The following is a 27,811-nucleotide window of genomic DNA, read 5'->3' as shown; positions in this document are numbered from 1 at the left end:
AGTATTGGATTCAGTCTATGTACTACAGAGAATACCCTTTTTTCAGGCAGTCGTGAAGTGGAAGAAGACAAGTGAGCATTTCCATCTATGATCAGTACAGAAGCACTGACCAGTAAATTAAAAATATTGAGAACTTGTCTGCAGGAGCACGATCTGTTGTGGCAGAAAAAGCATGCTTCAAATGAAAAAGTAATAGTAGCAACACACATCAGTGATAAATACAAGACAGAGAGAATGCACAGAAGCTGAGCTGTGAAGAATCAAGAAAATAAATATTTGTGTTCATGCCATAAAAAATTTATTTAAAGGAGCTTGGAGAAGACAGAAGAAAAGTTACCTTATTTCAAGAAGTTAACTTCAACAGTTAATGAACATCAGTACAGGAAACCTTGCAAGAGGTTTCCTTTACAAGAGCCATTAGTAGACTGAATTTCTGTCAAAATCTAGCATCTAATACCAAAAAGTGTTAACTTATCTGCTTCAACCAACAAATAAATCAACCTACAAAAACATTTTCCAGCTACTGTTTTTTGGAACAGCTCCCATATATATTAATAGCATGAGTTCTTTCAACTTGAGTCTTTTGGAAGGGCTCCCAATAAAATTAATGACACAAAGTTCTTTCAACTGGTGTCTTTTGGAATGTGTCCCCATAATATTATTGTAATTCCCTCAACTCATTCATCTCTGTAATATCATAGTAATTACACATTCATTTTCCTGTATATTGAACTACCTTTCTTTGTAATAAAGTAAAATTTTAGGTAATTAAACAGCATTTTGATTTAAACTATATTCAGTACTAATATATGCAGTGTTTACAACCAAACATAGAGAACTGAATTAGTAAAACAAAAATTTCATTAAACTGAAAAAAAAAAGAAAATTTCAGACACAGTATATGCTTTAATATGCAACTCTATTATAGGAATTCAGGTATGCAGAATATGATGCAAAGACTTCTTTTATAATTTAACCTGTTAAGTTGTCAAGCTAATTCACATAACAAAATGTGCTTTTTTGTGTGGCTACAAGGAAAAGAGTCATAAAAGACAATATATCTTTTAAAAATTTTAAAGAGCCTATTTCTGAAATGCCTAAGTTGTTATGATGTGAACTTATTCTTTGATGTTGATGAAGCTGAATCTTTTGGACTCATCCAGACTGAGTAAGTGATTTACTGTGGACAATTGTAATTTGCCTCTTTATACTCCCTGTCTATATACTCTGTCTAAATACTCTTTATACTCCCTATCTAAATAACATCTACTGAGAGCAGACTGCTTGTCTAGCTGGATCACACTTGGGACTTCAATGAAACACCACCAACTGACCCAGGCCAGGTTTTTCCTAAACATTTACTTGCTCTAATTACTCTGCCCTGGTGTAGGGTTCTCCACAGGCCACTGTCCCCTGATGGGCATGTCCAACCTGGCACAAGTTTATCCATAGGCTCCAGTCCTCTGGCAAGCAATGCCTCCTTCAAGTGCATCTCCCCCTATGTCCTTCAAAATGTCCCCTTCTCTGACCCTCCTCCTGTATCTTCACATGTCCCCTCCTGTGCCTCCTCTTGTCTCCTCACATGCACTTTGGGTATCTGGCAGCTCCTATCCTTTCTCTAAACATGTCAGAGCAGAGGCACTGTGTGTTCCTCTGGCCAGCTGAGGTTTTAGCACAGCTTGGATTTATTGTTGAGCTGGCTGGAACTGGCTGTGATGGTACAGGGTAGTTCATGGCCGTCTCCCATACAAGTCACTCCTGTAGCCATCTGCTACCCAGACCTTGCCAGTTATGCCCACTACACCTCTCCAGAATGGAATTTGGCTTAGTTCTGTTCACACATGCTCATACATACATAAATATGCACCTATGTGTTCTTGGCAAAGCAATTCCTGCTCACACAGATCTCTGACATATCTGTGGGCACTGAAGTCACCCAAAATGCACTGCTTTGGTCCTGCTGGCCACTCAGTTTCTGAGACAGGCCAGGATGCCATGGATGCCATGGACCTTCTTGCACTCCTGGGCAAACTGCCAGCTGGCATTCCCAAGTCCTTTTCTGCCAGACACCTATCCAGCCATTCTGCCCTGGACCTGTACCTCTGCAATCTGCAAGGGATTGTTGTGAGTCAAGTGAAAGTCCTGGTACTTGGCCTTTTAGAACCCCATACGACTGGCCTTGGCTCCTCAATCCAGGTCAGATTCCTCTGCAGAGCCTTCCTACTTTCCAGCAGATTAACATTCCCACCCAGCTTGGTGTCATTTGCAAACCTACTGAAAGTGCTCTCAATCCCCTCATTCAGATCACCAATAAACATATTAAACAGGCCCTAGAACTGAACTCTGGAGAACACCATTTGTGACCGACTACCAGGTGGAATTAATATCATTCACCATAACCATCTGAGCTCGTCCAGCAAGCCAGAATATCCATCCAATAAAGGATGAAGATTCTCCTTTTTTTTTGCTTACCTATTTATGGAAACCTTTTTGTCTTTTATGGCAGCAACCGCATTCAGTTCTAGTTAGGATTTAAAAAAACTTTTTTTTTTTGCCTGCATAACTTCACAGCATCCTTGTCTAGACTTAGTTGTTTTTATGAGCTGTATGTAATTCAGCTGTATGGACTTCCAAATAAGGTATTTTATGAGTAGGAAGGGTTAGATTGTTTAGAAACATGGAAAATACATGTAGGGCTTTTAACCTTGAGGTCACTGGCTGGAGCTTGGTCCAGCCTGATAAGAAACCAAAAACATTAATTCTGTATGTTCTCATGCAACTCTTCCAAACAAGTATTTCCTAAAGTATAAAAGAGCAGTCATTGCTGTTGTTTTTCCTTCTTTTTCCTGCTTTCCTTTCTGAGTTAAAACTTGAAGACTGCCTGGTAAGATGATCTGCTTTGGCTTTTTGAAGAAATGCAGCAGTGAATGTTCTTCTGTAGAAAGCATTTCTCGTTCTCACACGTACGTATTGTACACGAATAGTACTTTATGATTACCCAGTTGACTTCACTGGGTAAGAGAGATACTTAAGTGGCCTTTCTGCTATATATCATTCACTGTGAACACCCTTTTGTCCAGGCTGTATGTTCTGGGTTTATTTCACATAAATTCAGGTATCTAGTCGAATCACATAATTTAAGGGAGGGTTCCTCTAAACCCTACCATGTAGAAGAGAGAAAAGCACCAGTCTGAAGTTTATGTGTATTGCCTTATCTGCAATAGCAGCACACTTGTGCAATTTTGTTTAATACATTTTTGAGAACTGGTATAGTTTGGGATTATGCTTAGGTTCAGAAAGGCACGACTCAGCATTGGATTAGAATGTTCACACTGAGATTTGAGATGTATTTGGCCGGATTCAGGTAGAGTTTTAATGCCAAGATTCAAAAGAAAAATTAAGAATGAAACAGATAGCTGGTGGCCCTTGCAAATATCTAATTCTATTAGACTTGCAGTGCAGGGTTCCTTAAGAACTGAACACTCAGGATCCCACATAACCTCAAAAGTTTCCCAATCTAGACCTGTGGGAACCTGAACTCCTAGAGGCTGATTTACCATGATCAGTCTGGTTAAGACAACTCAGGACCATTAATTTCACTTGAAAACATGCAAAGAAGGTAGTGGCACTGCATAAAGACTATTTGAGTCTGAAGATATCCTTGGGATTTGGATCCTCTGTTATGGGCACTACTTCCAGCTTCTTATGCTTTTGGTGGCTTCCTCTCCCATCACTGTGCAGTCCTGGGTTAAACACCAGTATAGGGATGAACTCCAGCTTTCTTATTAGCTACAGGCATAGTGTTCAGGCTGTCAGATTTTCCAAGATGACTGTAGAGTGAATGGCATCACAGAGCTAACTGTCCATATCTTTTCTACTATTATTCTGGATCCTTAATTTTTGACACCTATTGTACTATGGATGTTGCTTTTCATTTACAGTGGGCCATATTTTTAAATAGATATTTAAGGGTGTTCTTCATGGTTACTGCCACAGTGATTGTTGTATATTCTCCTTGCTTCTGAAATAAATACTGTATACAAGTCCCATTTCAGAAAAACTGTTCTCTCTGCTCCCACCAGTTAGACCAGTTAGACCTTCTTCCACCAGAACTCACCACTGCTTTGATCAAGGTCTTGCATAATTTTGAACCCATTTTTCCCAGGTGATACCTGAAATACCAGTACTAGGGGTGACCAGCCACTCAAACTGCTTGTGAGCCCTAATCCAAATAAAATTTGAGGAAGAGATTGTCAGCAATGTCGAGGTTTTCATGGTCAGCAAGCAGCAGAGACACAGTGCTGATATGAGTTGATGATGATCTCTCTTAGTCCAATTTGTATCTCCATATTGCTCAGTCTCTCTGAAGCAGCTGTGTGTCTGCACTACTGTTTTCCTAAGAAAGCATTAGCTTTATACTCCATAAAAATGCCCACAGTGTTCAGCTGGCCTCCTTTTGTCATTTTAGCAGCTGAATGGAGGGAAAGCAGAATGAGGAAGAGAATACCTCCCTTAGTGTCCGAGCAGTCAAGTGAATGGGGTGTGTGTTACTTGTGACTGCCACCAACAATAAGGTACTGTTGGTGTTACCAGAGTCTGTGATATTTTCAGAGATCCGAAAATGACATTTTATTTTGGCATAGCAGCAGAAATTTATCCTTTGAATTGCTTGTACTTTCCCACATCACAAATATTGCTGATACAAAGAGGGAATAATCAGCTTCTTGTGGGATTTGCAGCCATTAATAGAGAATTCTCATAAATTTCCCTGTGAGATTTCCAGCATTGGTGGTGCCCTGTATGCAGGCTCTGGGAAAGATGGGGTGGGCTTGAACTGGACATGGGAGAATGGCATCAAAAGCCCTGTCTGTGCAGCAGCCTTTTTGGTTATTTTATAACCCAGTTAGAGTATTGCTTTAGATGATTGTAATATGTGTCTGTACCTGTCATGGCTTGATCACAGACAGTGAAGATTTTGAGCTGTATTTAACCCTGATCACAGTGCTGAGCAGTTATTGCATTCTATAGCATTACTTCTATGCGCATAAGCATTCAACTTTACATCTGCATCGGTGGTATAGCAAGTTGCTTACCCTGATTGCTGATTATACTTGAGATGATTTCACATGTTTAGTGCTTCAAATGCTCTTTTTGTAATTGAGTCTTCTTCCCCTCCATCCCCACATGGAAGTATGATGTTGAGTATACAACAGGTAGGCCATTACCAAATTGCATTTTTCAGCTGGAACTGGCTCCCCACCATTCATTTTTCAGAATTGTAAGCTGTACCTCTCAGTCAAAATAATCTTCACATAAGGATTAAATTATTTCATGTAGGAATGGTTCAGACAAAGAGTCTGTCTGCTCTGCCCTACAAGTGTCCATGTCCATGTCTGGACATGAAAGGAAAGAAAAATTGGGCAAAATTTTGTCAGTTCCTAATATCCCTCTATGAAGAAGGCATCAAAGCTGTGCACAATATTTATTTAAAGTGTGAATTAATGATGGATTTAAATAAAGACATAAAGTTTTTCCTGTTATGTTTGGTTGTCCTTTCTTAATGTTTTCTAATATTCTACTTGGTTTTTGAACCCTGAATTGTTGATTTCACAGTGCTATCTAGCCTAAACTTTTCTTTTCTACAGAATCTTTCTGCAGAATACATCAGCTCATGTGATACATCTTTTTACATGTGATACCAGGTATTTTTTTTCCAAATGGTTTTCCTCATGACTTCACATTTATCTGCATAGAATTCATACTGCCATTTTTACTGCTCAGTGACTCAGAATGCTTCTCTTTGCTTACACTACCTTGAATGACTCAATATCATCCACAGTCTCCACCAGGGCACTGTTGGCTCTCTTTGCCAGGCAGATGTTACAAAACATGTTGCATTGCACACACATATGACCAAATCTGTGCTGGCTCTGAGGCTGTTACATTCCTTGAATTAAGGAGATTGCTTGGAGCCATCCAATAGCTGGAAGAACTTTACTTGCAGGGAAGAAGTGTCCTCTTAATTACTTGTTCCTTGTGAACTAAACCAGTAGACCTGCACTGCACTGTTCTTGATATGGAAGATTTAGAGGCTCTAAGGAAAAGATAAGTTAGATACCTTTTCCTGGATAAGCTGCACATAAGCAATCTTGTCTTTAAGCTTCTGCATTCAGATACTCCTGAAATATCTTAGGCTGAGACTTCTCAACTGTCAAGAAGTTTTTTAGTAGAGTTTTTAGTATATCAGTATGACATATGTAGCTTGACAGTTGTTGTGAACTCCCTTTTCATGTTTGTATGTCTTTAGTTTTCATCATCCCTTTATGAAATTCTGAACCAACAGAAAATTTCACAGAAACCTAAAGGACTCATTGGGCCACGACGGAAAAATTTGCAACTTCCTGCCCTGACCACCAGTGCTAGAGAGTTGTGTATGATTCATACTGGACATGGTCCCAAATTCATCAAAAGTATTGCTAGAATTCTAAAAGTGACAAGTCATTATGGGGGCATGGACCCTGCCAAAGGCTGAACTGAGGAAGCTGTGGCTCGGCTAGTGTTGAGTCAGACTGACTTTGCTGTCATCAGTAGAGTATTCCCATTTTACACCATCTGACAGCCCCATCACAGCAATCACCCAAATGTGATGGGATTGGAAGCAATCACCGTAAATCACTGCTTTGTGCAGAACAATCGGGAGGATAAGCAATGGATGTGCATAGGTAGCATGAAAAGAATTAGGCACAGGGACAAAAAAGAAAGTAAGAACTATAGCAAAATGATGATAATATCAAATTATCAAGATAATACATCTTACTGGGGTTTACTTTCCTTTGTCAAAGAGCAGTTTTACAAAAATGTTGTCTGGCATGCAGGAATATTCACCATCTCGTTAGATTATTTGATTCTTTGCAGGGAGAGATTATTTTGTTTGCCTTGTTTCAATTCATTTTCTATTCAGTATGGAAACAGTCTCCCTGGATCTGGGTTAATCCATCTTCTGGTGGACATCATGAAATCTGAATGAACCCAAAAAAGAACAAATTGCAGCGGGCATGTAACAAGCCCCTCTTCTTTCTGTTAAACCTCTGTTAATAACGTGTGAAGGAGTGACAACAAAGAGCTTCTGTCCTCTTTATAAAAGACCCTTAAGGGCAGAGGCAGGCTGTAAGAAACTATTCTTTTGCTAATGATAGCTGAATTACTGAGAATGCTCAGTGTAAAAAAATCCACGAAAAGGATCTTGTACATGGAAAGGAAGTATTTCCTTGGATGACTTTCTAATGTCTGTCAAACATTTGCAGCCATCACACAAAAGGAAGCATTGTGAAGACAAGGCACAGGCAACCTACTGCGACTGCTGAGGTTACATCTGCCAGTAGCTGTGAGCTGTAAACTCTCAAGAAATCCCACAAATTAAAAATTTACTCCCGAATCTCAATTTTCTTTACTTACTTCACTCTTCCTACTTTTTTCTTTTCTTCTTTTTTCCCCTCAAGGGTAGCTCGGTTGATAATTATTTTATTAGAAAAATCGTAGATATTTTCAACCACATACTAGTCTTTCTGGGTTTTATAAAAGACTTTTTCATATTCACTTGTTCACTTGTTCAAGATCCTTACATTTCTGTGTCACCATAACTCTCTCCTCAGCTGAAAACATACCCATATATGTACTACATGTAAAAATTACATGTGACTTGAAAATTACATTCTTGCTCATAGTTACACATCTTCTATATGACTCAAAGGATAATAACTTTTCCTGTGTTTTAACACATATTCCAGTATCTAGTTTAGTCCTAACCACATATTTTTTATACTTCCAGAAAATTCAGAAAATTCATCCCTCTATTCAATTTTAACTAGTATTTTGTAGTTTGGGTTTTTCTCTCAAGTACAAGGCATGAAAAGAACAAAGGAATTCATGGTTTGATAATTGCATTGTGTATAACAAAGGAACCTCATCACAATGTCCACAACTGAACGCTCATAATAGTAATTTTTTTATAGCACTTATATATTGTCCATAACACAGAGAATTAACAGTTAAATTGTGAGGAGGAAAGATCATTCCTGCAGCTCATATTGCATGCTAGACTCCAACAGGTGCCACACACTTTTTTCAGCACTGTGATAGCATCAAGGGACAGATTTTGGGGTGGAACTTCTGTAACAACTAAATACTTAGAAATGAGGCAATATTTTTATGCTGGTGTAAATACTGAAAGTTATGTGTGCATGAAGTTTTCTTTTTGTTTGGTTGTTTTTTTCCCCTTAGTATAATTTTATTAGGAAATCTCTGTGGGCAAAATTTTAGGTATGGATATGGTGTATGGTAGAAAGTTTTTCTGTCAGTATGATGCCCCATACTGAGCTGGGGGAAAAAGTCACACACTCTAAACTAATTTATCTGTCCACACAATATGCAGCTCTAATCTTGGCTTAGTGAGGATCATTAAAGTAGGCGTGGTAGACACACTGGTGGAAAAACACCTTCAGGATTTTGTTTTGCTGAAATAGCTCTGCTAGCAGAGCAAATTCACAGAGTCTCTTCACTGGAGAGAAACAAGTTCATAGTACAGCTAATTAGGAAACATTCACTGCAGGAAAATTGAATATATATCATATTACTATTCAAGGATACAAGTCTTAAAAAGCAACATGCCCAAAAGCACTAAAGAGTTTCAGTGAACAAGTTGTCTATGTGCTCCTCAAATACTCCTGTGATTAAAAGGGTAAATGCAAGCCTTGCATGTATGGACACCAAATTATTAGAGAGGATTTGCATCAAATACTAAAGAAATTATGAATTTCCACCAGAACTAGAATAATATGTTTGATAGTAACCTAACAAAGCAAGTGATTATATCTCTGTAATTCAAAATATGTGTATAAAGCCAGTTGCTTTTTCCTAAAATATGTATTTGTGTTTAAATAAAAAATTAATTTTCAAAACCAGAATGTTATGCTCTTGCAACTAGCCTTAGAAATGTAACTGAACATCATCACAGTAGAAGTGGATTACCTAGTTTCCAGGCTCTTACAGTTTTAAACCATCCCCTGTAAGGGCTGAGATATATCTGCCTTAATTATAGACACCTAAACATGAGATAGTTGAGTTATCCATTCAACTAATGTCAAGACATAAGCATCCAAAGAAAGCTGTTCATCTCACCTGAAAACATACATGTAAGACAGATCAGATGAATTGTCCTCTGGAGGTAACTTTGGTGCTGTAAGGGGAACTTGAAGGACTAGATTCCAATATTTAGGCAAGTTCATTAATGCAGATTGTTTAATCCCTTCAGAGATGTAGATTTAGCAGAATGAAAGGCTCCAAGATTTTACAACTTAAATATTTTCTTTAGCTTTTCTTAAAGTATACAAGATACTATGCTCTCAACCAGAAAGAGACACAAAGAGTAAGTTATACTGACTGCTATCATTCACCTCCCATTCATTGCAGCAATATCTACTCAGGAATACACATTCATAATTTTCTGTCTGTGAATGACACAAAGGACAGAGACACTGAGGATTACACACTTGATTTAAATCCCATTAAAATGGGAGAGACTTGCCTTGACTTTAATGGGATTCAGATTGAGTGCAGAAGAGGCTGAATGCTGAACTGCTGTCAGGTTTGAAGTACAGGGGGTATTAAAGGGCAAACTATTAATGCTTCTGTTAAATGTTAAGTACCTGTTCTTCAGAGAGACTTGCCAAACTAGTAATTCAGTCTCTTTCAGGATGACTCAAGTGACTCAGCAAGCAATAAACAAAATTATTAATTGCTACTTGTCTTATTGTCTTCCAATTTTGTTACATTCTAATAAAGTAAGAGTGTGTAAGACATTATGTGTTTGCTAAATACTACTAGCAATTTATTTTATATGATAGTTTTTGCCATTTGGTACACCAAGGAATCACTGTCTTCTACTGATGCACTACTTGATCCATTTACAGGCAATTGAGAACATATAGGGCTACATTAAGGCTACCATTGAGGTACCTGTGATTCCTGTGGACTATAAGCCCTTCTATATCTGGAAATCCTTAGCTACCTGTGCAAAATGAAAATAAAGCTCTCTGCAGTTGATAGGTGCCTGTGCTCCACTGAGCACATGGAAATCACTTGCTTGACTTTGCTATGTGAGCAGAGACAGGACATGGAATTCATGAAGCAGAATATGGGAGCTTTGTTTTCTGAGTCCTTCTTTTTACAAAGAGCTTTGAATCCTTAGTTTCTATTTTATATATTGACTGTCAAAGTAAAAATGCAGGGATGGTCTTCATTTGCTGTTAAAGCTGAATCTCTGTGCAGGGATGAATGTATGAGGCAATGTGCATAAACTCAAACATCAGGAAACACTACTTTTATTGTGAGGAAGACTGAACACTGGAGCAGGCTTCCCACAGTGGTTATAGAGTCTCCCTCACTGGAAAAGCTGTCTGGACATAGTCCTGGGCAGCCAGCTGTAGGTGGTTCTGCTTGAGAAGGGGTGGTGGGACAGATGACCTCCAGGGTCCCTTCCAAGCTTAATCAGAATGGCAGTCAGTGTCTGTGAGGTAATGGGGGTGTCAGCCATGTTGCTGCTTCTGAATCCTTGGGAGAAGAGAAATTTGGGGAAGAAGGGCATCCTGACTTCAGCTCAGTTTTGCTGTGACTGCTCAATCACTTTTTCTTAATACAGGGATTACAGCAGAGCTTGATGCATGCACCATAACACAAACTGCTCTGGGGAGCATTTGCATTGCTGATCTAGGGAATGTCCTAGGAATGTGAGTGTTCCTTGTGTCCCAGGAATGGAGAAGGGGTGGAGGGGCACATCCACAACTTCAAGTAAACTCTTCCACTGTCTCACCATGCTCAGCATAAACCCAATATCTGATTTAAATCTGCCCTCTTTCAGTTTGAAATGTGAAAGTAAACATGAAACAGGCTGCAAATGAGATGTTGTCAGTGAACCTCCTGTGCCACTGATTTCTAGTCATGCTGCAAACAAATCCAGTTTATGTAGACAGGAGATCAGGATATTATTCAAGATTTCCACACTGAATCTTAGATGGATATTAAAAATTCTCTTAAATCTAAGTAATAGATGGATTTTAATCTATCTAAATTAACTTTCCAGGCAGAAAATGAAGCTGTGTGAAGCAATGTGGCCATTGATAACTATGGGTGTTTTCAGGAGTTCTGAGGAACATTAAAGATCCTGCACACTTCTCTGTTGGCTGCCTGGACCAAGCAAAAGCTGTGTGCAATGGATAGCCTAGGAAGTAATGATCCTCTGTCCTGGAGTAGGAATGTTGCCTGCTTGCTTGTGGTCTGCTCTCTGTGACCTTAGTGAAAGACCTGATGCCAACACAAATAGAGCATTGCTGGTTTTGGAGGTGATAAGAATGTAGTTTGCTTTGGTTGCTGAGGGTGGATTTTCCCAGACATTTTGTGTGATGTTCTGCAGAAAAATGCACACATATGGATTGACTACATTTAGATTTTGGGACTAAAAACACCCATTATATCATACTCTCAAGTTAAGTTAATTAATCTATTTAAAAGAGCCCTAACAACCTGTACACCAAGAAGTCATAATGTTCTCCACTGATCTTGTTAAAATTTAAAACGTTAAATGACTTTATTAAAAGAAAAAAACCCCACATGTGCAGTTCTTGGTTTGAAATTTTACACATTTTATTGTTTGTTTTGCCTTAGAGATAATATATGGTACTGGAAATGAAACTGAATTAAATTTTTTTTAAATGTCCAAAATATTACACACACTCCCCCTCAACACATTTTAGAAAATCTTCTAAGTGCAGAAGAAAAAAAAATACGCAAATACATTAACAGAAATCCCAGATTTGCAAAGCAATCTTTTGCATGACATTTACATAGAGTCTAAATAAGGCTCTGTCTTATTTACAGTTTGTTTTAAGAAAAGTATAAGATTTTTTCCATCAGCAATTTTAGGTTTGTGTGTATTTGTGTCAGTTTTAACACTGATGTATCTTTGCTATCTATGCTACCTTAAAAAATCTGAATTTAGAATTAATACGTAGCTTGTCTCACAAGCTGCAGCTTAATGGGTTTCTTCTCTTTTCACATATAATGAGAAATACAAAGAGAAATCCATAATAATTTGATTTCTGAATTAAATACTTCTGCTGACTGACTTGCCAGGACCTACTACCCTTGTTCTAAATAGAGACTTGAATAGATCCCATTTAGTCTCAGAGAGCAAATTCAGCTTTTTTGTGGTGACTTTTGGAATGTATTGATGAAGTACCCTTTCTGGTGAAGAAAGATTTCATTAGGTTTTTTTCTTTACATTCAGGGCTTTGCAAAATTTAGCAAGGAAAGAAAATCATGAATGCACTCAGTACTCATGCTGGCTAGTGACTGTTTCGTGTCAGATGCAGACACTGGAGTAGGAATGAGAAGCCCATATTTGTGAGTGAGTGTCCTAATTACTGGAGAAGAGTAATCAGCTTTCTGCTGTTTTCCAGACTAATCAATCTTGGCTGCACTTTTGATTTATGTATAGTAGCACAGATGAACATCAGGGACAGATAAGCTTTGCTTCTTGACATAACAGCCTACAGCCTGGTGTTTAGTACATGTTTTGAGTGAGGAGATTTGAGAACAGTGTGTCATCCCCTGCTCTTTAGAAGGTCTCTTGATTTGCTCTGTAAAGGGTTGAGAAGAAATAAGACAGTGAATTACTTTTTTTTTTTTTAATAATAAATACATTTCTTTTGCATAGCAAATACCATAGTTTTGAGTTTTAGAAGGAAGGTGGTCATGACTGGTGTATTATTCACGGAGTTTATTCCTTAAAAGTGTGTTATGTGCACACAGAGTATACTTGCCAGACTGGGTTTCTTGGAAAACAGGCATAATTTAAAATCCCAATTACACATAAACATGAGATATATGCTGAGCTGCTCAGCTGTGCCAAAATAGGAGCAATCTTGTGCTTGCTTAGATGCAGGCTGTCACAGAACATTCACTGGTGTAGATGTGGGACCCTATGCAAAACGTCACTGCCCATGTAGAGTTGTTTTTTGGGTCAATAAATGAGAGGTGGGGGAAGAGTGGCTGGGGAGGAGATCTGTGGGAGATGACCCAAAGACCTCAGAGAGGTGTCCCACCATATATTACACCCAGCACATCAACTATGCCACACAAGAGGACCATGGAAAGAGCAGGCAGGACCAGCTGTTCTAGTCACTGGTATTTAGGAAACTACAAACTTCTTCTTGGGCCTTAGCATGGCTGATATCATTAATCTGCTCTTTGGTTCCTGGCTCCTAGCATACTTCAATGTACCAAGTCATGCTATGGTTACAAAACCGTGGATCTAGCTTTGGCCCTTAGACCTTGGGCTTGCAACATACTCCCACAGCTTCTTAGAGCAAATGGATTTAATCCCCCTGATTTTAATCCAATTATTCCTGTGTCTAAAATGATTTCTGTTTTGAAGGCTTCTTGCAGCCATACATAGGCCTAGTCTGACTCGTTCTTCCTCTTTCAATTTTTCTTTTAAGTATCCTAAATGATGGTTGTCACTAGAACCAGGAATCCAGACACACTGACATCAAAAGCAATTGTAATATGTGTGCAGCAACAAGGGTGGGGGGAAGAGTGGAAGGAAGAGGAGCACTTTGAAGATGTCATGATAACTCAGGCATGTTTAGATTCAGTAAGTAGGTGTGCCTTTTTCTGTATCCTGCTCATCTGCAGAGTAGGATGTTTGAAGAGAGGGAAAAATGAAATGCTATTTCCAGTAAAGGGGAGGAGATTTAACAATGGCAAAATCATTATGAAAAAAACAAGCAGTGGAGGGAGCATTCAAATTTTTAGCCAGGAAATAACTGGGGAAAAAGGTGTATGTATTTGAAAGAAAGAGGAAAACTGCTGCCTTTTTTGTTTTCCAAAGCACTGACATTTATAATTTATTTGTGACTGAATTTTTATAAAAGCATTGCAATACATATAAGGCTGGACATGAATAATATTTTCTCCTATTAGTTTGGTTATTTGCCATCAACAGAACAGTGGCACATTAAAGGCCAGGAGCTGTGATTTTGCATAATGACAATGCCCATGTGTTACTGTAGAGAGTTTCTTCCAGCTCTACTATTCTTCAACCTTTCCAAGCCTGCTGGCAAGGTGAGGACAACCAGAAATCACCACAATTACTGCTGGAGTGCTTGTGCACTTGGCTCCAGGAGTACAGGTATCCAGTGGGATTCCAAGGAGGAGATACAACTAGTTTAATACTAGTTAGTAGCTACAAGAGTAGCTTTTATTTTTCAGATGTTTTCAGGGCTTTATCCATTAAAAAAAATCTAAAAGTGCTTCTACTTTCTCCCCCACCACCTTGAAAATTAAGAATTTCTTCCATAATCCACATAACAAAGCTGCAACTTCAACATATTACCCTTTTCTGAGATTATCTTGACTCTTGCCACTCATCTGGCTGAAAGGCCATGTTTGGAATATTATAAGAACCTTTCATACTCACATGTGAATAATTGAAGTATTTAAGAGAAATTGAAACTGTGTTAGTAAAAGAAAAGGAAAGAAAGAATCAAAATATCTCAGGTATCTAGAGGTACATAAGGATTTAAAATATCAAAATTAGTTAAAAATTATTTGTTCAACAGTTACATATATATATATATGAATATAAAGTTGTGTACTGGGGGTGGGACTTCTGCCACCTAACTTGAAAAATATCCACTTTGATTGGTGCCAGATTGATCTTTCCTAATTTTGCTCCAAGTATTGCCAATTTGAATTTGCTTTAAGTATTTCCTGGGCTGAAGACATAGATTCAACAAGTTCCAGTGGTCTGTTTCCTTCCAGCTGTTTGTTACCACCTCTGTGCTATTTACCACCCTCTATCCAGCCCTAAAACAATTTGTGAATACTTGACTCTTTTCAGAAAAAAATTATTTGGTTCATTTCTTTAGTTTAAGCAGTTTACCTGGTTTGCTTTTTCTGAAGTGGATTAGGAAACCCTAATATACACTGTTCAGAAGAATTGTAGAAATGTTGAACTCTTTGGCAGTGACTTCTGTAGCAAGACCTCTCTCAAAGGAGCAGGGCAGGGCAGTGATCTCCAGGGACAACTCCTCAAAGCACAAGAGAACCATCCGGAGGTGCAGGAAACAGCAGGTGTGGCAGGCGGCCAACTCGGCTGAACAGGGAACTTGAGCTCCTGGCTGAGCTCAAACACAAAATGGAAATACACAGAAAATGGAAGTAGGGGTCAGCTAAGGAGTATGGAAATTGTAGCATGAGCTTGAAGGGGTGAGGTCATGAAAACCCAGGCTGGGCTGGATTTTAAACTGGTGAGTGATAGGAAAGGCAATGAGAAGGACTTCTATAAGTATATTGACAGCAAAAGGAAAACCAACAAAATTACAAATCTGCCACTAAATAGGATAGATGATTTAATGATGAAGGATAAAGACAGAGTGACAGAGTGACTTGGGTCTTACTGGCAAGGTCTGTTTTTCAGCCTCCCAAATCTCTGTGTCAGAGTCTGTGGGGAGAGAACTGTTACCTGTAGCAGGGTGGGCAGGAATTAGAGACTGCTTAAACAAATTGGACATGTGAATTCTGTCCATGGGACTGGACAGAATGACTTGAAGATTGCTGAGGGAGCTGGTTTATGGCATTGGAATACACTTCGGCATGGTTTTCAAAAGCAGTAGAGAGTGAAGGAGGTTCTTGAAGATGTGAGAAAGACTAACGTCATTTACACCTTCAGAAAGTGCAAGGAAGAGCATCTGGGAGAAGACAGGCCAGTCAGTTTCAGTTCAGTCTGTGGAAGTTCTAGAACAAATCCTCCTGGAAACCATTTCCAGGCACATGAAGGAAAAGAATGTCATTTGCATTTACATGATTTAGGTAGATCATGCCTAACCAAATTTGATTGTCTTCTATAATACAATGGCTGGATGTGTTATCAAAGGGAAAGCAGTGGGTATCCATGAATGCTGAAAAAAGTGGAAGGGATCTCTGGAGGTATTGGCACATAAACAGCAGACTTATAAAAAGGCAAAAGACAATGTATTACACAACTTTTCTGAAAAATTGCTTTTTATTTTTTAAATACATGAAATAATTTAATTGACAGATTTAATCTATGAGAAAGCATAAAGGGTTTTAGTTTACTAAATTTATTATTTAGTGATGAGTAAATGCTTACCAGCTGATTGCCAAAGCATCATAGTAGACAGTAGCTAGCAGTAGCAGTTTTCACTGGAGGTATTCTGTTCTAAGGAACTCAGAGTTTCTATACAGGCACATAGTTTTTTTCCAAAATAAAACATTTCAGGTTTAACAAAAGCTGTGGCAGGCACATAGTTTTTTTCCAAAATAAAACATTTCAGGTTTAACAAAAGCTGTGGTTTTACGTTAGGGGAGATTATTTCCACCTGGCCTCTGTTTCATCATGCTGCTCTGCCATGAAGCTGGCGCTGAGAAAGCAAGTTGGCATGGAAGGCTAATGGGAAGAACAGCAGAGCCACACATCAAAAGAACAGCTGGGATTTGTAACCGTTGGAATCATTTTTGCAGAGGCGCTACAGGAAGTGTTCGTGCTGGCAGCCTAGATGTGCGGAGCCAAGAAAAAGAATGGAATGATATTCTGCCCTTTCCTGGGATCAGACAACAGGGTAAGTTGTACCTTCATATTTGTGTTCAAACATGCACACTATAGCTTCTACTAACCACAACCAGAAAAAAAAAAAATACTATATGAGGGATTTTTCTTTTTATTTTGTTGCTTCCTCTCATTGCCTCCAAGTAGAAAATAAATATTTCAAAAAATACATTTTAAGCACGCACAAATAGCACACATTATTTAAAATACTACCAAGGACTGCAGCTAACTTTTAAAATATATATATATATATATATATATATATATATATATATATATATATATATGTATATATATATATGTATATATATATATATATGTATATATATATATATATTTTGATATCTGACACTGGTCTTGTGTATGCTGTTACAAAGATGCAGCTGTTAAATGCTACATTAATTCGTCAGTGTCAGCAAAGCTTTCCTATATGTCTTTTTCTGCTGACATGAGGGTGGTACTGCTATCTGGTGATGGGGAGACTCTTACTGCTTTCTGTACAAAGCAACGTTAACTAGATCCTTTTGAGGCTGTTTTCTCTTTTAAACCTGTGCTGGTCCATTGCCAGATAGCTGAAGTGGTAGGATGCCTGATTCATCTGGGAGTGGCAGCCTTTGCAATTCAGTCTGCATCTCTTAGCTTTATGCACAGTACTAATCCTTATCACTCAATATGATATACATATCCACTTGGAAGAAAAAATATAAAAAGAAATATGAATAACTAGAACTGGCTTGGAAATATGTTGCTAGAGGTTGAAAAAGCTACAGTATCCCAAAGAAAACAGTCCTGTATCTAAGAAAAGAAGCATTTTCAATGTACGAGAAATCAGAGCAGAACAAATAATAAAAAAGAAGACATATTTATGAGTGATATCAGAGATATATTTATGAGTGGTGTCAGTGAAAAGGATAGAAGCCAGCACATAAAGAAAATTAAAGAAAAATATTATGGAATGGAAGAGTAACCATCTGAGTTAAAGTATTTTCTGAGTAGATCCAAACAAAATCAATACTAACAATAATAAAGGCAGGATGATCCTAATAGAATTACAATGACACAGAGAAAGCAGAAACATTCCATAAGTGCTTCAGTTCTTTATTATGGACTTGGAGAATTTATAAATTATGAATTTCTCTGGGAGAAAAATAAATTATGTCTTCCTGTTGGATGATGCTGATATTCTCCAGTGGTACTAAGCATATCTAGCAGGTGCAAGACATCATATGATTTTAAGTTAGCAGTTCTAATAACCTTGCAACCAAACCCTTGTCAAAATTAATGCTGAATTTAGTGTAAAGGACCTCTGGTTGCTTTTCAAGAAGTCTTGGAATTTCCAGAGGACTGCAGAGAAGATAACACTGTACCATTATTTTAAAACAGAAAATGGATAAAAATAAAACCCCAGACCTGAATAATGCATGTCTGGCAGTCAGAGCACCGTGTTAGGACAAATAATGGAGCAGTATACATACACAGATAAAAACATAAAGATATGTTAATATAATTAATTTTAGTCAATAAAATTTAGAGAAATATATCTTGGCAAAGTTACTGAATATTTTGAATGAAGATCCAAGTTTGGTTGGAGAACTGAGAAACTTCTGGTAGAGGTTTGATTTGGTACTATGTGAGACTTTTCACTAATACACCACAGAAAAACATGTCAATGCAGCAGACATTACGCTGAGGCAAAACTGTTTATCTTCAAACATAATTGTAAATATGAGTGTGTCTGTGTCTTGTTTGGTTAACTGTGTATTCCAAGAGGTCCCAGGGGGACAATTTTTGCTCTATATAATTGAGCATTTTTACCAATAACTGGGCAAAAAGACATCACATTATGTCTGGAAAAATTTGGTGATGACACAGGATAAGAGGAGTGAAAAATTAAGAAGACATGGATCAGGAACAAAGAGTATCCAGGGACACCATGTGAGCAAGAGTAGGAAAAAAAAGAGACATTTCTGCACAGGCAAGTAAAGAGTCTATCATATAGGAATAGAAAAGTAAGCCATAAAAACAAGAGAGAGAACTTTTTTGTGAAGTAGAAATTCTGAAGAGGACATGTTATTTAGAGCACATGGAAAAAAGTTAGCTAATACTATCCTTAGGTATATCCACCAGAGAGAAGGGGAAGGTTACAGGGTTGCCATACTTGGCAGAGAAGCAATTGCTACTGGAATAGAGTGTCCAGTTCTAGTGCTCAGAGTTAATGATGGATGTGAATAATTTGGAGAAGGGTCAACAGAAAGCCATGGGAATATTAAGGACCTGGAAAGTCTCCAGCAGTGCAATCTACTCAGCTTATCAACATGATGACTTAAGGATAGCTGGTCACGATACACAAGACAGGGCAAATAGTAAAGAGCTGTTCAGTCCAGCAGTCTGACAAGCTCCTCTGTCAAAAAGGTGAAGTTAAAACTCAAACACAAAATAAGGCACTTATTAGCAATCCATTAAATTAATGGCCATATTCACTCAGTGAAGAAGTGTGGTATCACTGGCAGTTTTTAAATCTAGATTGGGTGTGTTTCAAAAGCAGAAATAACCCTGTAAGACTCTGTGGAATCTGTCATTGATGGGATCAGACTGGGTATTTGAGCCTGTGTTCTTTATCTATGGCTGTATGGATATGTGCTCTGAGAGAGCTGGTTATCTGAATTAATGACATGGGGATGATGCTACCTTAGATCTGATGAGCAATACAGCAGTGCTATTCTGGTGATGAGCTCTGGCTAATTAACTGTGTCATGCACAAGGGCCAATCAATCATCTGTGATAATGTGACTCTGCTGCTTCCCTTTCTGGAGCTGGCTCTACACAATCCAGGGTTGTTCAGGTGTTTGATGTATGTATAGTTCAATATAGACCCTAAGCAAGTTTGTTTTCATGTACTAAAAACAAATGGTCACAATTCTCTCTTGAATGAAGGTAGAGTCATTACTGTAACTTGTATTTTGGTATTTTAAACTCTTTTATGTATCCAGATATAGCTGAGACATGACAGGGTGTCTGGTTCTCTCTGCATATAAGCCACATTATGACACATTATTCCTGGGTTTTTTTGCTGCTTTTTGGCTCTAATTTTCCTACTTGCATCATTTAATGAGAAACATTGAACAAATGATTTATTGTGACAATATTCTTCCTTCAGAAGAGGAAATAGATGATGAGGAAATGAATAACTCTTCTATGAAAAAACTGTGAAATGACAAAAATCTAATGGAGACATTTTCACAGTTGTTTGTAACTGTTTATCATATCAGTCAGTAGGTGAGTCATTGCACCAGAACCTCTCTTACTCTTTATTTGCTCCAAGTAAATATTTGCAACATGCAAGTAATTATTTGTATTACTGGGTCTCATCCCTGGAATTTTCCAGAGATGTTCTCTGATTCTATGATACCTGTGTGGGCTAGGGGTGTATATTATATACTCTGCTTTAACAAGGGTTTCCTACATGTTATAGTCACTTGGAACTTTACAGCATGTTTCTAAAATTGTTTCCCTAATCAATGTCAATACACAAATGTATGATGAAAACCCAAAATTAAAATTATAGCCTTCTCACTAAATGCAAGCACAGAAAAACTTTAATAATTTGAAAAATAAATAGCAATTATGCAAATAAATAGGTGAGAAGGCTGAGAATGGGTGTAAAAGTAGTGAAGACATATGTAGATTAAGTAATGTTAGACTAAGGGAGCAATATGTATTTAAATATTAGATACCTCCTGAATTTTTCTTCCTAAAGTAAATGCTTCTGTGTCCTGTCTACAGAAGTTTGTAAATAAGCCCCTAAATGTTCTTCACTTGCTTGGATTTGGCTTGGTCCTTAGGGCAATTTCAGTGGTTTCAAAATAGATTAGTTTTCCAAGAAACAAAATTTATCTCCATTTCAAGTGTCCTCCAGTGTGTGATTGGGATATTCGTGTATGAACTGTGGAGTCCATGTCATGCCCAATGCATATCTGACAGACAAGTGACAATACAAGTCTGCTGAGAAACCCTGTGTCATGACAGAGTGGGGTTTGTGCTATATTAAGGGTCATGTGCTGTGACTGTGCTTTTAAAAACCTGACCATGAGGTACAGAATATAATCTACTAACACCAGGCTGCACCAGAAAGTGTTCACTCTTTCCCTCTGCCTTTTCTTTTTTTGTTCAAGGAGGTATTTCTGTTAGAGTTTCACTAAGTGAACGAGCTGCTTATGTGGAAGACCTGAAAATAGATTATTGAGTTCCCTTCCCTTCCCTTCCCTTCCCTTCCCTTCCCTTCCCTTCCCTTCCTTTCCCTTCCCTTCCCTTCCCTTCCCTTCCCTTCCCTTCCCTTCCCTTCCCTTCCCTTCCCTTCCCTTCCCTTCCCTTCCCTTCCCTTCCCTTCCCTTCCCTTCCCTTCCCTTCCCTTCCCTTCCCTTCCCTTCCCTTCCCTTCCCTTCCCTTCCCTTCCCTTCCCTTCCCTTCCCTTCCCTTCCCTTCCCTTCCCTTCCCTTCCCTTCCCTTCTTTCCCTCAGCTCCTTTGAACTCTTCAGTTCAGCACTGAGAATCTTGTCCCCCAGCACACAAACAAGAAGCCATTTCTTCAGGCCCAGAACCTCTAGCTGACTGTACTCAGGGGTAGCCACAACAGGGACACCAATTCTGCTTGTCTTCTGCTTCAGAAAAAGGGATATCCCAGAAAATCACTCTTTAAAAGAGGCATCTTGCTGGGATAGTCATGGTGGCCATAGGATTGTTTCCAGTCTTTCCTTATTGTGTCTCACAATCCGTGCTGTCCAAACTCAGAATGGGAAGGTAGTTTCAGCAGAAGGCACCACAGAATCACCTGGATACAGCATGAACAGGAGCAGAAAGAAGGGTCTGCTAAAAAAATCTGTATATTCAATGGTGGTTCAAGCAATGATTTGTTTGATTTATGTGAGACAGAAGTAAGGACTAGCTTAGAGGTTGGACTTCAACATTTCCTTGACCTTGTCTCACGTAATGTCCTCATGAACACCCCAAACAAGATTTTCCTATAATCACTCAAAGGTTATTCTGAACTCATAATGTTCTAAAAACATCCTCAAACAGGCGCTATTCTCTGTCAAGCAAGTGGATCATTTCAAGCAAGACTTTGCAAGAATAATTTGTGTGTGTGATTCTGTTCAGCATTTTTGCAGGTTTGGGCTGTTTATACACTTCAGAAATTGAGTATGAAATAGACTCTGGAAGGAGTCTGGGAGATGGTGCTAGAATTCAAAACTGACTTGATGAATCGGAGACCACTAAGACAGTCTGCGACTGTCAATTTGAAATGTTGCAAAGGTAAGTAGTATACATTGCTACAAGAAGCAAAGATTAGACCAATGTATTAAGATAAAGTTTTTTATCATTGTAAAGAGAAAAATCTCATTCTGGAACATGCTGAAAGGAGAATCATATGTATGATGAATATTTTCTGAGATAACTTCAATTTTAATATCTTTTAAATATTGTGCAGTAGTTTGTCAGTGTCTATAATGTGTCTGTTACAACAAAATGTCATGGTTTTAAGTACTTACACTGTAGTTGCAGCTGCAAATCTATAATCCTGTCTTACACAGAAGTCTGGTGGTTTATTTTTTAATGTGGTGTATATTTTCAGGAGTAAAGTAAAATATATTGATATAAATGAGGTGAAGGAGCTGACAAGCCTTGTCAAGTAGGGAGCCTTGAAGAGAAAATTCCGAATGGAAGCGGGCAGTGTGTTCCCTCCTCCTGTTGCTATTAAGGAATGCATCTGCTTCTCTTCATTAACTGTACTTGACATCTGTAAATATGTGATGTGTGTGTCACAACTTCCTTCCTGCTTTTCAAAAAGAGCAACAATCAAGGGTTTCTGAACAACAGAATTACTACTTCAACATCACTTGAAATGCATATAATTGTTTATAGGACAAAATGGAGGAGCGTGTATACACTATCACTAGTGTCACTTTACAAATAACATATACCTTTGCTTCTCATCCTCCAAAAGACACAGTAAGTTCATCTTATTTAATCAAGTTATAGAAATAAAAAAACTATTCAAAAAAAAAAAATAGTTGAGAGATCAGGGCTTTGTATTTCCTATACAATGAAATAATAATGCAGTGAGAGTCACCATCATAACTTAACCCCTGTTGAAGGATATAAAAGGGAAGACAAACCCCAGATAGTCCACAGAAAGAAGACATGCAGACTGAATATTTAAACTAAAAAGTAAACATACTTGCTTAGTATTGTTAGCAAAATATGCATTTGCCCACATTGACTAAACTAAATTAAACTAAACTAAATTGAACTACACTGAACTAAACTATTAGCTAAGAATGTTCAACACATCTTTGTCTTCTAAATGTCCATTGATTTCAGCTGTCCAGCTCTCTCAAAAATGAAGTCACTTTTGGTGGGTTATAAGAGAATCTTTCCAAAATATCCATTGAAGACTGCAGGTATTTTACACACCAGCTGTATCCTCCCGAGACCTCTTCTCTGCAGAGTATGGAGTCCCATTTCTCTCAACCTCTCCCTATCTGTCAAATCCTCCAAAAGTGCATTTAAGTAATTGGATAACTTTAAGCAAATATTGCCAGTTCTTTGTTGATTGTTTTACACAAATACAATAACATATATTGGAGAGGCCCTGGAGAGGTACTGTTTAAAAGGGGACATAGTGATAGAAGCAGGGGGTACAGCTTTAAACTGAAACTACAAGTTTAGACTGGATATTAGGAAGAAATTCCTTTACAGTATGGTGAGGCATTGGAACAGTTTGCTGAGAGAAGTTGTGGATGTCCCATCCCTCAAAGAATTCCAGGCCAGGTTGGACTGGGCTTTGAGCAACCACGTCTAGTAGCTGCTGTTCCTGCCTATTATTGTGTCCTTCCAACCCAAACCAGTCTAAGAAATTTCTGAATATAAGCAAGCAATAAATTATTATGAACTTGTTATACTTGTACAGTCTAGTGGTTCAAACACTTAGTCTTACTTACTTAAGTTGCTAACCCTCACTTAGGATCCACTTGCATGGCAGCAGACTGACACTACTTCAGTGTTCCTAAGATCTGAGCTGAATAGAAGTTAATCTGGTTTGTTCTGGAAGCACTGCAACTACTTCAAGTCTGAGCTTGGAGAACACTGATCTCTGCAGCTCATGGCTTTCTACACTCAGCCTTGCAGACATCCTTAATGCCTTTTCAAATATTTGAGCACTATTGAACAAATTCCAGATCATAATAAATCTCTCCAACTATACAAACAAATTATACAAAAAGTTCTAAAAACCTTTCAAGACATGTTTATAAAACTTAACAAAGTCAGCAAAAAAGGGGTAATTAAATACACTTAAACTTGAGTCAACATATGCTTAAAGAAACTCTCATTTTACATTTAAATTTCACTTTTCATTCTGAAACACTCCCAAATACTCTACAAATCATCAAAAGATTTGGGAGACTCACACTTTCTAGCATGGAAATGGTCACCTCCAGCATACGACAGAACAGATGTCACCGTGCAGAGTGTAAAACCAAAGAGTGGGGCAGGATGCTCTGCTAACCCACACTGCAACTGGCAGGAAGCAAGAGGAACAGAGGAAACAGACTGTAAGTATTTAATGTGGAATTTGGTCAAGATACCATGGCTGGCATTCCTGCTCTGTTGTAAGAGTGCCATGAAATGTCATTCTACTTCAGGTTTTGCAACTCATTGGGAAGACTGGAGTAAGGATGGTCAAAGTTTGGTTACTCCTAGCTGAAAGCTGTAAGCTCTTCAGTTCAGGCAAAAGCACAATAGAAGTCTCAGCAAATCACATATGCTATATGTTTCTGGTATTTTTACCCCCAGCTATACCTTCTCTAGTTTTTTCAGTGTCTTTTGTATTGTGGCCATTATCTTGACTTATGTAATTTATGTATATCTGTGTAGATATTTACACACACACAAAAGTAAAAATGCATATATGCATGGTTATGTTAATAGAGTAATTTAAAGGCATTTGACTTGCACATTATTACAATATCAATTTATTCTTTTTCAGTGAACTAAAAATAATTTGTTGAATTCTTGCATAAACTGTGTGCAAATGTAAACAAATGGCCTTACCTATGTGTGACATATTGCTCTTCCTCTGAAGATATTTGTGATATATCTCAACTTCAGTATGAACACTGTTATAAAGATCAAATGCTTTCAAGATTCTAAATTAGTTGCAAATATCAAGAATGCACTATTCTTTGTCTATTTGTACTTTAACATGAAATTTGGGTAAACAAACTTAATTTTAGTAGTCAATTTGACAGGAAGTATCTTTATAAGCTATGTGGAAGTGCTCAATGCAGAGCATTAATGTCATGGGTCATTTCACAATCTGTTTCCATCTTCCATAAAAATATAAAATTCTGAATTTTTTTGAAAAGTATATTTTCTGTTGTCATTCAATGGCTGAAAAAGTGACAAAAATTGATGCTATTAATTATTTAAATTATAAATTATTAAAATGATAAAATTATAAAAATATTCCTAACCAATTATCTTTGGAATTTATGAATAGATATTTATACTTATCACTTAATAGATCTTTATACATATTTTCATTACATTTCATAGTTTAGCCATTCAGTGAGTAGTGCATGATTTGTCAGCATTTCAAACTTTTATTAACATAAACTGATATCTACATCAGAAAACAGTAAAAATATTTCCATCAGTGCTCAGCAGTCTTTATTATTCATGCTAATGAACACAAAGTTTAAAAATGCAATAGACAAGTCCAGTGCTTAGGCAGACATTAATAGCTTGCGTGAGTGACATACATAGCCTACATTATTCATATTATGGCATGAACTAATGTAAGATTGTCTCAAAATACATTAAAACCCCCTTAAAATTTAAAATATGAGATTAAAGTGATAAAACACATTAAAAGTGGTCTTTCTGGTTTTTTTTTGAAGACAGTGGGCCATATTTTGTTCAGAATGATATGGTTTTTAAAAAATTCTGTATTTAATTGAAAACTTTTTCAGATAAAACTAATGAAAAGTATTCTGTATACCACACGATTTATATAAAATAATATAAAATATATTTGATCTGTATATGTACAGGTATAAATATATAAAAACATACGTATTCTTATCTGTGTACCCTTATCTATGTTCAAAAGTGTATGCACCTGATTACTACATGTGTTGTGTATTTGACTACAGCAGATATGAACCTTTCAAGCTATATCTATGCTAGTTCCCCGAGACCAGTGGGGCCAAATCTGTAGGATGTACTACCTGCTATAGGTGCTTTCCAGGAAGAAGCTTCCTGTATCTTTGGCAAGATCCACTCTGGTCCTGTGAACACCTGTTAGCAATTATGATGCTTGTTATAGTTTAGTTAAGAAAAGAAATTCCAGTTTGCTTGAATTGCTTTGCCCTTTCACTTGCAGATCCAGCTAAAACTTATTAAATCCACCAGTTTTGGTTTTGTTAACTTGGCATGTTTCTCTCCTGCTCCTGCAAAGGCTGCATGTGTTGAAGTAATTTATCTGGGGAAGATGTGAACTTTCTGGGGATGTCATTATTCTTTTCCCTGATAACTTCAAATGAGAGCCATTGTCTGACTCACTATGTTTCACCATCGATCTGTTTCTCCAGGGTAATCCGGTGTATGAGTTACTCACACAAACTTTGGGAAATGAAGATCATGAAAAGGTAAAAGGGCAACAAATTCTTCCCCTCATCCCACTCACCCAAGAGCAAAAAAAGTAGAAGTAACTTCTGGAGGACATGATTTCTGAAGAAGGGCATCAGTGTGTCTTTTCAGGTTTTACTGTCTTTCAGGATTTGACTCCCACTTTTTTCCAAAGTGTTCCTTTAGGGTGGCTACACAAGATGCAAAGTTTTATAGCAGCACTGAAGTTGAAGATACCTACCGATGGGTATCATATAGATATTGATGTGTCTGGCTAGTTCCCACATTGTACTTTAAAATTCCTTCCAGATACTATCTCCCACAATCAGGACATCCTTGGATTGTCACAATGATTTAGGATTTAGGATTGTCACAAAGGTTTAGGATACTGATCACTGAGGTAAAACAGTAATTTCTGGAAGGTTTTACTTTTCATTATGGTAGATTTTTCTTACTGATAGTAAGAAAAGGGGAGGGGTGCATGGTGCCTTTTCACTGCCTGCATTGCTAAATGACATAGGAGGACTGACAAGACCAAAGAGATGTCATAGTTTTATTTATCGACAGCACTTTTAAGTCCTTTTGTTTGCCTTGGTCTTCTGAAGTGCTCAGCAACTTGGCTTAGAAACTTGAACCCAAGAGCACATCATGTACATGGAGAACTCTGTTGCCTTCTTGAGCAGAGTACAAGAACGTGGTGGTCAGAGCAGCAGGCTACAGGATGGTGCAATAAAATGTGAACCACTCTGTGGACCAGACCCAGCCACAGGTTACCAGCTGGACCATCCTCCTCCACTAACATAAGAGCGCCAAATCTCCCCTGCTCAAGAGTAGTCAGAGTAAGTCAGTGTTTGAAAAATGTAAGGTAACTGTTCATACACATTGCTGGGAAAGTTCTAGCATGTTTAGAAAACTACCAACAAGCTGCACTTATGGACTACCTGTAGAATGCTGTAGGATCTTAAAAAAAAAAAAAAGCACAAAAAGTGTTTCCTCATAATGAGTGGCTGGTGAAGACCCTAAACCATAGCACAGGGTAAAGGGAAAGGAAGTGAAGAAGCCATGAGAGATACTAAATACATTTACTTACAAGGGATCTCATCTTCACAGGTGCTTCTGTTCCAGGTACAGGAGAATTGAAACTATGTGCTAAAGGTCCTGGGACCGTAAAAAAAGACAAATCTATGTGGATGCAACAGACGACCACCAAGTAAACAGAAGGAAAATGAACTATTTGGAACAAAACAGCAGCAGCATCAAACACATTTTGGGATGTACAGATACCACAAGCAAATGAAGTTATGCATTTGACTAGTTACAGCATATTTACAGCATATTTAGTCTGATACCATTTCCCACTTCTTCAAGAAAGGGAAATTAAGATACACACAAAATTATACTGACAGCATACAAAGGGATGATGGTTTTCATGTGGCATAC

The 27,811-nt window shown here is 37.8% G+C and overlaps 1 long non-coding RNA gene across 1 annotated transcript; it reads left to right on the top strand.

Annotated features, from left to right (window-relative positions):
- Positions 1 to 15,647: 15,647 nt before the first annotated feature.
- LOC146768667 (uncharacterized) lies at positions 15,648 to 27,622 on the top strand. The gene is made up of 3 exons (XR_014954267.1): positions 15,648 to 16,697; positions 21,839 to 27,210; positions 27,482 to 27,622. It is a non-coding gene; the product is annotated as an uncharacterized LOC146768667 (long non-coding RNA).
- The last annotated feature ends 189 nt before the right edge of the window (positions 27,623 to 27,811 follow it).

Source organism: Lonchura striata, chromosome 1 (genome assembly GCF_050655825.1).
Source record: "Lonchura striata isolate lonStrDom1 chromosome 1, ASM5065582v1, whole genome shotgun sequence".
NCBI lineage: Eukaryota > Metazoa > Chordata > Aves > Passeriformes > Estrildidae > Lonchura > Lonchura striata.
Note: the sequence above shows the minus strand (reverse complement) of the source record. Positions and strands in the feature narration are given on the sequence as shown.